The 8,090-nt window shown below is 47.1% G+C and overlaps 1 long non-coding RNA gene across 1 annotated transcript in view; it reads right to left on the bottom strand.

Moving 5' to 3' along the window:
- Window positions 1-278: 278 nt before the first annotated feature.
- The window catches only part of LOC147084740 (uncharacterized), a 53,974-nt gene continuing 46,162 nt past the window's right edge, over window positions 279-8,090 (bottom strand). Inside the window, exon 4 of the long non-coding RNA XR_015075853.1 lies at window positions 279-368. This is a non-coding gene — a long non-coding RNA (uncharacterized LOC147084740). The remainder of the gene's footprint in view (window positions 369-8,090) is intronic.

The following is an 8,090-nucleotide window of genomic DNA, read 5'->3' as shown; positions in this document are numbered from 1 at the left end:
CAGGGGGCCCCTCCACCTGTGACTGTGATCCTCTGAGTCACAGTCTCTATCCACCTTACAGTCCCCAATACCAGGTATCTATTGGACAGTTCCAGTACTCAGGGGCTTCCTCCAGCTGTGACTGCGGTGTCCCGCTCGATGGTCACTCACTCCCCTCTTTGTACTCAGCCCCTGTCCTGTTCCCTCGACCTGTGAGAGCTGCAGGTTCATGCACTAGATCTGGACCTTTTGTCGGGACAGAAATTGTATTTTACAGAGTTTTCTGAGCCTACCTCTGTCCATTCTCATTCTTGGTGAAGATGTTGGATCTTCTCCCCTGTCTGGACCTTCAGCCATGCTGGTGACAGGTGTTCCCAGGCTCTGATGCTCTGTAACAAATATAATATTAACAGGGGGATCTATGGAAATATTAAAATGAGAAGGAGAACATTGCCTTGTTAACATTATATCAAGTCCCTCCTCCCCCATCAGTACAGCAGCTGGTAGCTCTGGGATCTCAGAAAATACCATGAATATACAACTGGTGGATGTGACTGCTGATTTACAATCATAATTCTCAATTTGTGTGTGTGCCCGTGCTCGTGCGTCCATTGAAACTATCAATCAGCCGTCTTTCTTTTCCCCACTGTGGAAATGTAAAAGCGATTCATTAATTCAGTACCAGTTTGAGGCTTTGTAAATTTCAGTATGTTGCTGTTTCACTAACGCTGCCAATAGTGGAGTTGTCGTTGGCTTGTTCTCTCCACACAGACGCGGCCGGACCTGCTGTGATTTCCAGCAAAAAAATATGATTTTTTGCCTGTTTTTTGTTTTTCATACAGACCCCAGCATCTGCAACATTTGACACCTTGTGACCCCACCTCATTGTTCTTTGATGTAATGTTTTCCTGACTAACATGTTTGGACACCATTCACACCGTTGATCGCTGTGATTATCTCTCTGCCAAGGTGTGATAAATGGCAGCTAGAAAGATTACCTGTAATCATCTGACATTATTCTCTGACTTTATACGCTGTGTCTTTATGCATCTCTCCACTTCACCTGTCGAAGGAGCAGCGCTCCGAAAGCTTGTGATTTCAAATAAAACTGTTGGACTATAAGCTGGTGTTGTGTGACTTCTTACGAGTGGAATAAACACACAACAGCAACAGAGGGGCAAGGAGAATGTATGAGAAATGATTAGTGGTAACATAATAGGGAACACTAACGCCTTTTTTATACATATAAATAGGGAAAGAATAGTCCAAGTAAAGGTGGGGCCGATTAAGGACCAAAAAGGCAATCATCTTGTGGAAGCAGAGGGCATGGCTGAGGTACTAAATTAACATTTTGCCAATGCATTCACAAAAGGAGAGGATGCTGCCAATCGTACAGTAAAGGAGAAGGTGGTAGAGAAATTGGACAGGATATAAATCAATTAGAACGATGTACTAAAACAGTGGACAAGGCTCAAAGTAGAAATGTCACCCGCTCTGCCACAATCGTCCAATCTTTGGATATGGGAAAGGTGCCAGAGGACGGGAGGGCTGCAAACGTTACTTCCCTCTTCAAAAAAGGAGAGAGTGATGAACCAAACAACTACAGGCGACTCAGCTTAACATCTGTGTTGAGGAAACTCCTCGGGACAACATTTCTGAAACAAAATTAACTGTCACTTGGAAGAACATGGGTTAATTAGCGACAGACAAATCAAACCTGGCTGACTTGAATGAGCTAATGGATGAAATAGGAGAGGGTTGATGAAGGTAGTGCAGTTGATGTTCTGTATATGGACTTTCAGAAGGCGTTTGATAAAGTACCTCATAATAGACTGGTTAACAAAATTGGAGCCAATGATATTAAAGGAGCAGTGGCAGCGTGGATACTAAATTGGCGAAGGGACAGAAAACAGACAGTAGTTGTGAACCGATATTGTTCACACTGGAGGGAAGTTTACAGTGTCCCCAGGGGTCGGTATTAGGACCACTGCTCTTTTTGATTTATTTCAGTGACATGGACTTAGGTATACAAGGCATAATTTAAAATTTTGTCGATGACACGAATCTCAGAAAAGTCGTAAACCGTGAGGAGGATAGCAGGAGACTTCAGGAGGAAATAGAGACACTGGTGAAATGGGCAGACACATGGCAGGTGAAATTTAATGCAGAGAAGTGTGAAATGCTGCATTTTGGAAGGAAGAATGAGGCGATGCAATTTAAACCAACTGGTACAATTTAAAGGGGTTGCTGGAACAGAAAAACTTGGGGTATAGACACAGAAATCTTTGATGGTGGCAGGACAGGGCGAGAAGGCTTTTAGAAACGTATATGGGAGCATTGGCTTTATAAATAGAGGCCCAGGAACATAGGAACAGGAGTAGGCCACTCATTCGTTCCAGCTTGTTCCTCCATTCAATTCGATCATGGCTGAGCTGTATCTTAACTCCATTTCCCCGCCTTGGTTCCATAACCCAGATACCATTGCCGAACATAAATCTATCAATCACAGTTTTGTCATTTTCAATTGACCGAAACTCAACAGCTACTTGAGGGCGAGTGTTCCAGATTTCCACTACACTGTGTCTGAAGAAATGCTTTCTAACATCACCCCTGAACGGCTGAGCTCTGCGGTTAAGTTTACATGGACCCCTAGTTCTCTCTGTTCATCCACAGTTCCTAACTTCTAACCATTTAGAAAATTCTCTGATCAATCCTTTTTAGGTCCAACGTGAATGACCTCATTTCTTTCTGAAGTGAGGGGAGTGCGACAAACTCGCTCAATCCACTCCAGGAGGACGGGTTCTCCGGCTTTCTGAATGTTTATTAATATTGGTGTCGCGAGTCTAACGCTCTCGAATGTATATGTGGATACAGTGTCATGATGTAATTAGAGTAGGAGGAGGCTCCTGTGGAGTATAAACACAGCATAGACCACTTGAGGTGAATGGACTGTTTCTCTGCTGCAGTTTCTATGCAACTCTAATTTGCCCTGAACCGTCGCAAACTGTGACCATGGTGTGTAACCCTTCCTTATCCATCATTCACCTTCCAACGGCATTCGATAGTCTCATCTGGCATCCTTTTCCATGTTCTATGTCTCCATTATCCATTCCATAAAACTGTTTTTTTATTCGTTAATGGCATCTGGCGTCACTGGCAAGGCCAGCATTTATTGACCATCACTACTTGTCCTTGAGGAGGTGATGGTGAGCCGCCTTCGTGAACCGCTGCAGTCCGTGTGGTGAAGGTACTCCCACAGTGCTGTCAGGGAGGGAGTTCCAGGATTTTGACCCAGCGACGATGAAGGATCAGCGATATACTTTTAAGACAGGATGGTGTGTGACTTGGAGGGGAACTTGGAGGTGGTGGAGTTCCCATGCGCCTGCTGCCCTTGTCCTTCTATGTGGAAGAGGTCGCGGGTTTGGGAGGTGCTGCCGAAGAAGCCTTGGCGAGTTGCTGCAGTGCATCTTGTAGATGGTACACACTGCAGCCACGGTACGCCGGTGGTGGAGGGAGTGAATGTTTAAGGTGGTGGATGGGGTGTCAATCAAGCGGGCTGCTTTATCCTGGATGGTGTTGAGCTTCTTGAGTGTTGTTGCAGCTGCACTCATCCAGGCAAGTGGAGAATATTCCATCACACTCCTTACTTGTGCTTTGTAGATGGTGGAAAGGCTTTGGGGAGTCAGGTGGTGAGATATTCGCTGCAGAATACCCAGCTTCTGACCTGCTCTTGTTGCTACAGTATTTATGTGGCTTGTCCAGTTAAGTTTCTGGTCAATGGTGAACCCCAGGATGTTGATGGTGGGGGATTCGGTGATGAAAATTCCATTGAATGTCAAGGGGAGTCGTTTAGACTCTCACTTGTCGGAGATAGTCATTGCCTGGCACTTCTGTGGTGCGAACATTACCTGCCACTTATCAGCCCAAGCCTGAACGTCGGCCAGGTCTTGTTGCATGCGGGCATGGCCTGCTTCATTATCTGAGGAGTTGTGAATGGCGCTGAGCACTGTGCAGTCAACAGCGAACATCCCCATTTCTGACCTTATGTTGGAGGGAAGGACGTTGATGAAGCAGCTGAAGATGGTTGGGCCTAGGATATTGCCCTGAGGAACTCCTGCCTCGATATCCTGGGGCTCTGATGATTGACCTTCAACCACCACAACCATCTTCCTTTGTGCTAGGTATGACTACAGCCAGTGGTGTGCTCCCCCCGATTCCCATTGACTTCAGTTTTACTAGGGCTCCTTGATGCCACAGTTGGTCAAATGCTGCCTTGATATCAACGGCAGTCACTCTCCCCTCACCTCTGGAATTCAGCTCCTTTGTCCATGTTTGGACCAAGGCTGTAATGAGCTCGGGAGCCGAGTGGTCCTGGTGGAACCCAAACTGGACATCATTGAGCAGGTTATTGGTGACTAAGTGCCGCAAGATAGCACTGTCGACGACACCTTCCATCACTTTGCTGATCATTGAGGGTAGACTGATGGAGCAGTAATTGGCCAGGTTGGATTTGTCCTGCTTTTTGTGGACAGGACGTACCTGGGCAGTTTTCCACATGGTCGGATAGATGCAAGTGTTGTGGCTGTACTGGAACAGCTTGGCTAGAGCGCGACTAGTTCTGGAGCACAAGTCTTCAGTACGATAGCTGGGATGTTGTCGGGGCCCATATCCTTTGCTGTATCCAATGCAGTCAGACATTTCTTGATATCACGTGCAAAAAGTCTGTTTAAATCTGAGACTCTGATTGGGACGGGGAGGCAACAGAATTCCTGGCAGGGGCCAAAGACCATGTCTTTGGTCTTCACAAAGTTTAATTGGAGAAACGTGTAGCTCATCACAGATGGATGTCGGACAAGCAGCGTGAGAAAGCAGAGTCAGTGGCGGGTTCGAGAGAGCTGGTGGCGATGTGGAGCAGAGTGTCGTCAGGGTACATGTGAAAGTTAACCACTTGTCTTTCGCTGTCTCCAAGGGGTAGCACGTAGATGAGAAATAGGAGGGGGCGAGGATAGATCCACGGGGGACTCCAGAGGGGACAGTGTGGGAGCGGGAAGAGAAGCCATTGATGGTGATTCTCTGGCTACGACTGGATGGGTAAAAGAGGAACCAATTGAGGGCAGTCCCACTGAGCTGGACAATGGGGGTGAGGCGTTGGAAGATGTTGTGCTCGACCGTGTCAAAGACGGCAGAGGTCGTGAAGAATGAGGAGGGATGGTTTACCACGGTCACAGTCTCAGATTGTGTCGATTGGGACTTTGGTTACTGTCATTCCAGTGCTGTGGCTGGTGCAGAAACCCGATTGGAGAGCTTCAAACATGAGGCTGTGAAAAAGATGGGCAGAAATTCGGGAGGCGGCAAAACATTGAGGAAAGGGAGGCTGGAGATGGAGATGTACCTGCCTGACTCTTCACCCACGTGCCAAATGGGACGAGTCTCTGATTAAACCCTCCTCTGTGAAATACACAAACCTTATTTGTGATTCAATGTTTAAGAAACAGTTAAACTCAGTTCACTTTTACAGAATATTCCACGTGCTCTGGCTGGGCGACTGGAATCTCTCAGTTCCACCGGAGGAGTTTGCTTGTTGCAGGCTACAGAATTAGAGCAAAGCTTCTGATGTTCTCTTTATACCAAACTGTCTCAGAAAATGCAGCATCGTCACCTCCTGTTTTACATGGAATTAACAGCAGAGAAACAAACTATTCAGCCCAAGTGGTCTGTGCCACTTTATGTTCCACACGAGCCTGCTGCCAGCGCTCTTCATCCAACCCCATCAGCATAAACTTAGATTCCTTTCTCCCTCATGCATTTATAATGTGGAACAAAGAAATGGCAGACCAATTAAATACATACTTTGGTTCTGTCTTCACAAAGGAGGACACATTGAAACGTATAAAATTCTAACAGGACTAGACAGACTAGATGCAGGAAGGATGTTTCTGGTGGTCGGGGAGTCCAGAACCAGGGGTCACAGTCTAAGGATAAGGGGTTAGCCATTTAGGACTGAGATGAGGAGGAATTTCTTCACCCAGAGAGTGGTGAACTTGTGGAATTCCCTGCCACACAAAGCAGTTGAGGCCAATTCATTAAATATATTCAAGAAGGAGTTAAATATATTTCTTAAGGCTAAAGGGATCAAGGGATATGCGGAGAAAGCAGGGACAGGGTACTGAATTTGGTTGATCAGCCATGATCTCATTGAATGGCGGAGCAGACTCGAGGCGCCAAATGGCCTACTCCTGCTCCTTTCTTCTATGTTTCTATCAAACACCTCAGTCAAAGCATATTTTACTTGCAGTGAGGCTCAGCAACATGGAACTTACCTTCTGACCGACCCTGTACAATTCAAGTGATGTTGTTCCTCCGTCACCCCACGGGCACAGCGCCCCCTCCCCCAAACTGGCTCAGCCCCCCACCACCACACTGGCCCAGATACCCGCCCCCTTTGGCCCAGCATTCCACATCCCCCACACAGGCCCAGTCCTCCGCCCCCCACACCCACTGGCCCACCACCCGCCACCTCACTGGCCCAGATAGCCACCACCTCCGGCCCAGATACACACCCCCTAAGGCCCAGAACTCCGCAGCCTCCCACACTGTCCCAGGCCTCCGCCCCCCACACACACTGGCCCAGCCCCCACCATCTCACTGGCTCAAATACACGCCCCCTCCACTGACCCAGCCCCCCGCCACCTCACTGGCCCAGATACCCACCACTTCACTGGCCCAGATACCAGCCACCTCACTGGCCCAGGTCCCCACTGCCCCCTCTGGCCCAACACTGCAACCCCCCCCCCACACTGGCCCAGCCCCCCACCACCTCACTGGCCCACATACCCGCTCCCTCCGCACCCGCACTCCACACCCCCCAACACTGGCCCAGGTCTCCGCCCATCACACCCACTGGCCCAGCCCCCCGCCCTAACTAAAGAAGTTAGGGATAGCATTAGATTGAAAGAAGAAGCTTATAATGTTGCAAAGAATAATAGTAAGCCTAAGGATTGGGAGAGATTCAAAAACCAGCAAAGATTGACCAAAAAATTAATAAGGGAAAAAATAGAATGAGAGAAAACTAGCAAGAAATATAAAAGCAGATTGTAAGAGCCTCTACAAGTATGTAAAAAGGAAGAGAGTAGTAAAAGTATACATTGGTCTCTTAGAGGCTGAGACAGGAGAAATTATTAAGGGGAAAAAGGAAATGGCAGAAACATTAAACAAATACAAACTTTGTATCTATCTTCACAGTAGAGGACACAAAAAGCATACCAATAATGGTGGGGAACCAAGGGTGAGGAACTTAACGTAATTAATATAAGTAGAGAAAAAGTACTAGATAAACTAATGGGGCTAAAAGCAGACAAATCCCCTGGACCTGACGGCCTACATCCTAGGGTTCTAAAAGAGGTGGCCAAAGAGATAGTGGATAGATTGGTATCGATTTTCCAAAATTCCCCAGATTCTAGAACGGTCCCAGTGGATTGGAAGGTTGCAAATGTAACACCGCTATTCAAGAAAGGAGGGAGAGAGAAAGAAGGAAACTACAGGCCAGTTAGCCTGACATCAGTCATTCAGAAAATGCTGGAATCCATTGTTAAGGAAGTTGTATCAGGGCACTTAGAAAAATCATAACATGATTAGGCAGAGTCAACATGGTTTTATGAAAGGGAAATCATGTTTGACAAATTAGAGTTTTTTGAGGATGTAACTAGCAGGGTAGATAAAGGGGAACCAGTGGATGTAGTATATTTGGATTTCCAAAAGGCATTCAATAAGGCGCCACATAAAAGGTTACTACACAAGATTAGGGCCCATGGGGTTGGGGGTAATAAAGCAGCATGGATAGAGGATTCGTTAACGGTCAGAAAACAGAGAGTAGGGATAAACGGATCTTTTTCAGTTTGGCAGGCTGTAACTAGTGAGGTGCCACAAGGATCAGTGCTGGGGCCTCAGCTATTTACAATCTACATTAATGACCTAGATGAAGGGACCGAGTGTAATGTATCCAAGTTTGCTGACGATACAAATCTAGGTGGGACAGTAAGCTGCGAGGGGACCACAGAGTCTGCAAAGGGATATAGAGAGACTAATTGCGTGGGCAGTCAGGTGGCAGATGC

The sequence above is a fragment of the Somniosus microcephalus genome, unplaced genomic scaffold (assembly GCF_052327205.1).
Source record: "Somniosus microcephalus isolate GS21.2 unplaced genomic scaffold, FLI_Smic_1.0 unresolved_chr9, whole genome shotgun sequence".
NCBI lineage: Eukaryota > Metazoa > Chordata > Chondrichthyes > Squaliformes > Somniosidae > Somniosus > Somniosus microcephalus.
This window is presented reverse-complemented; position numbering and strand designations above follow the sequence as displayed.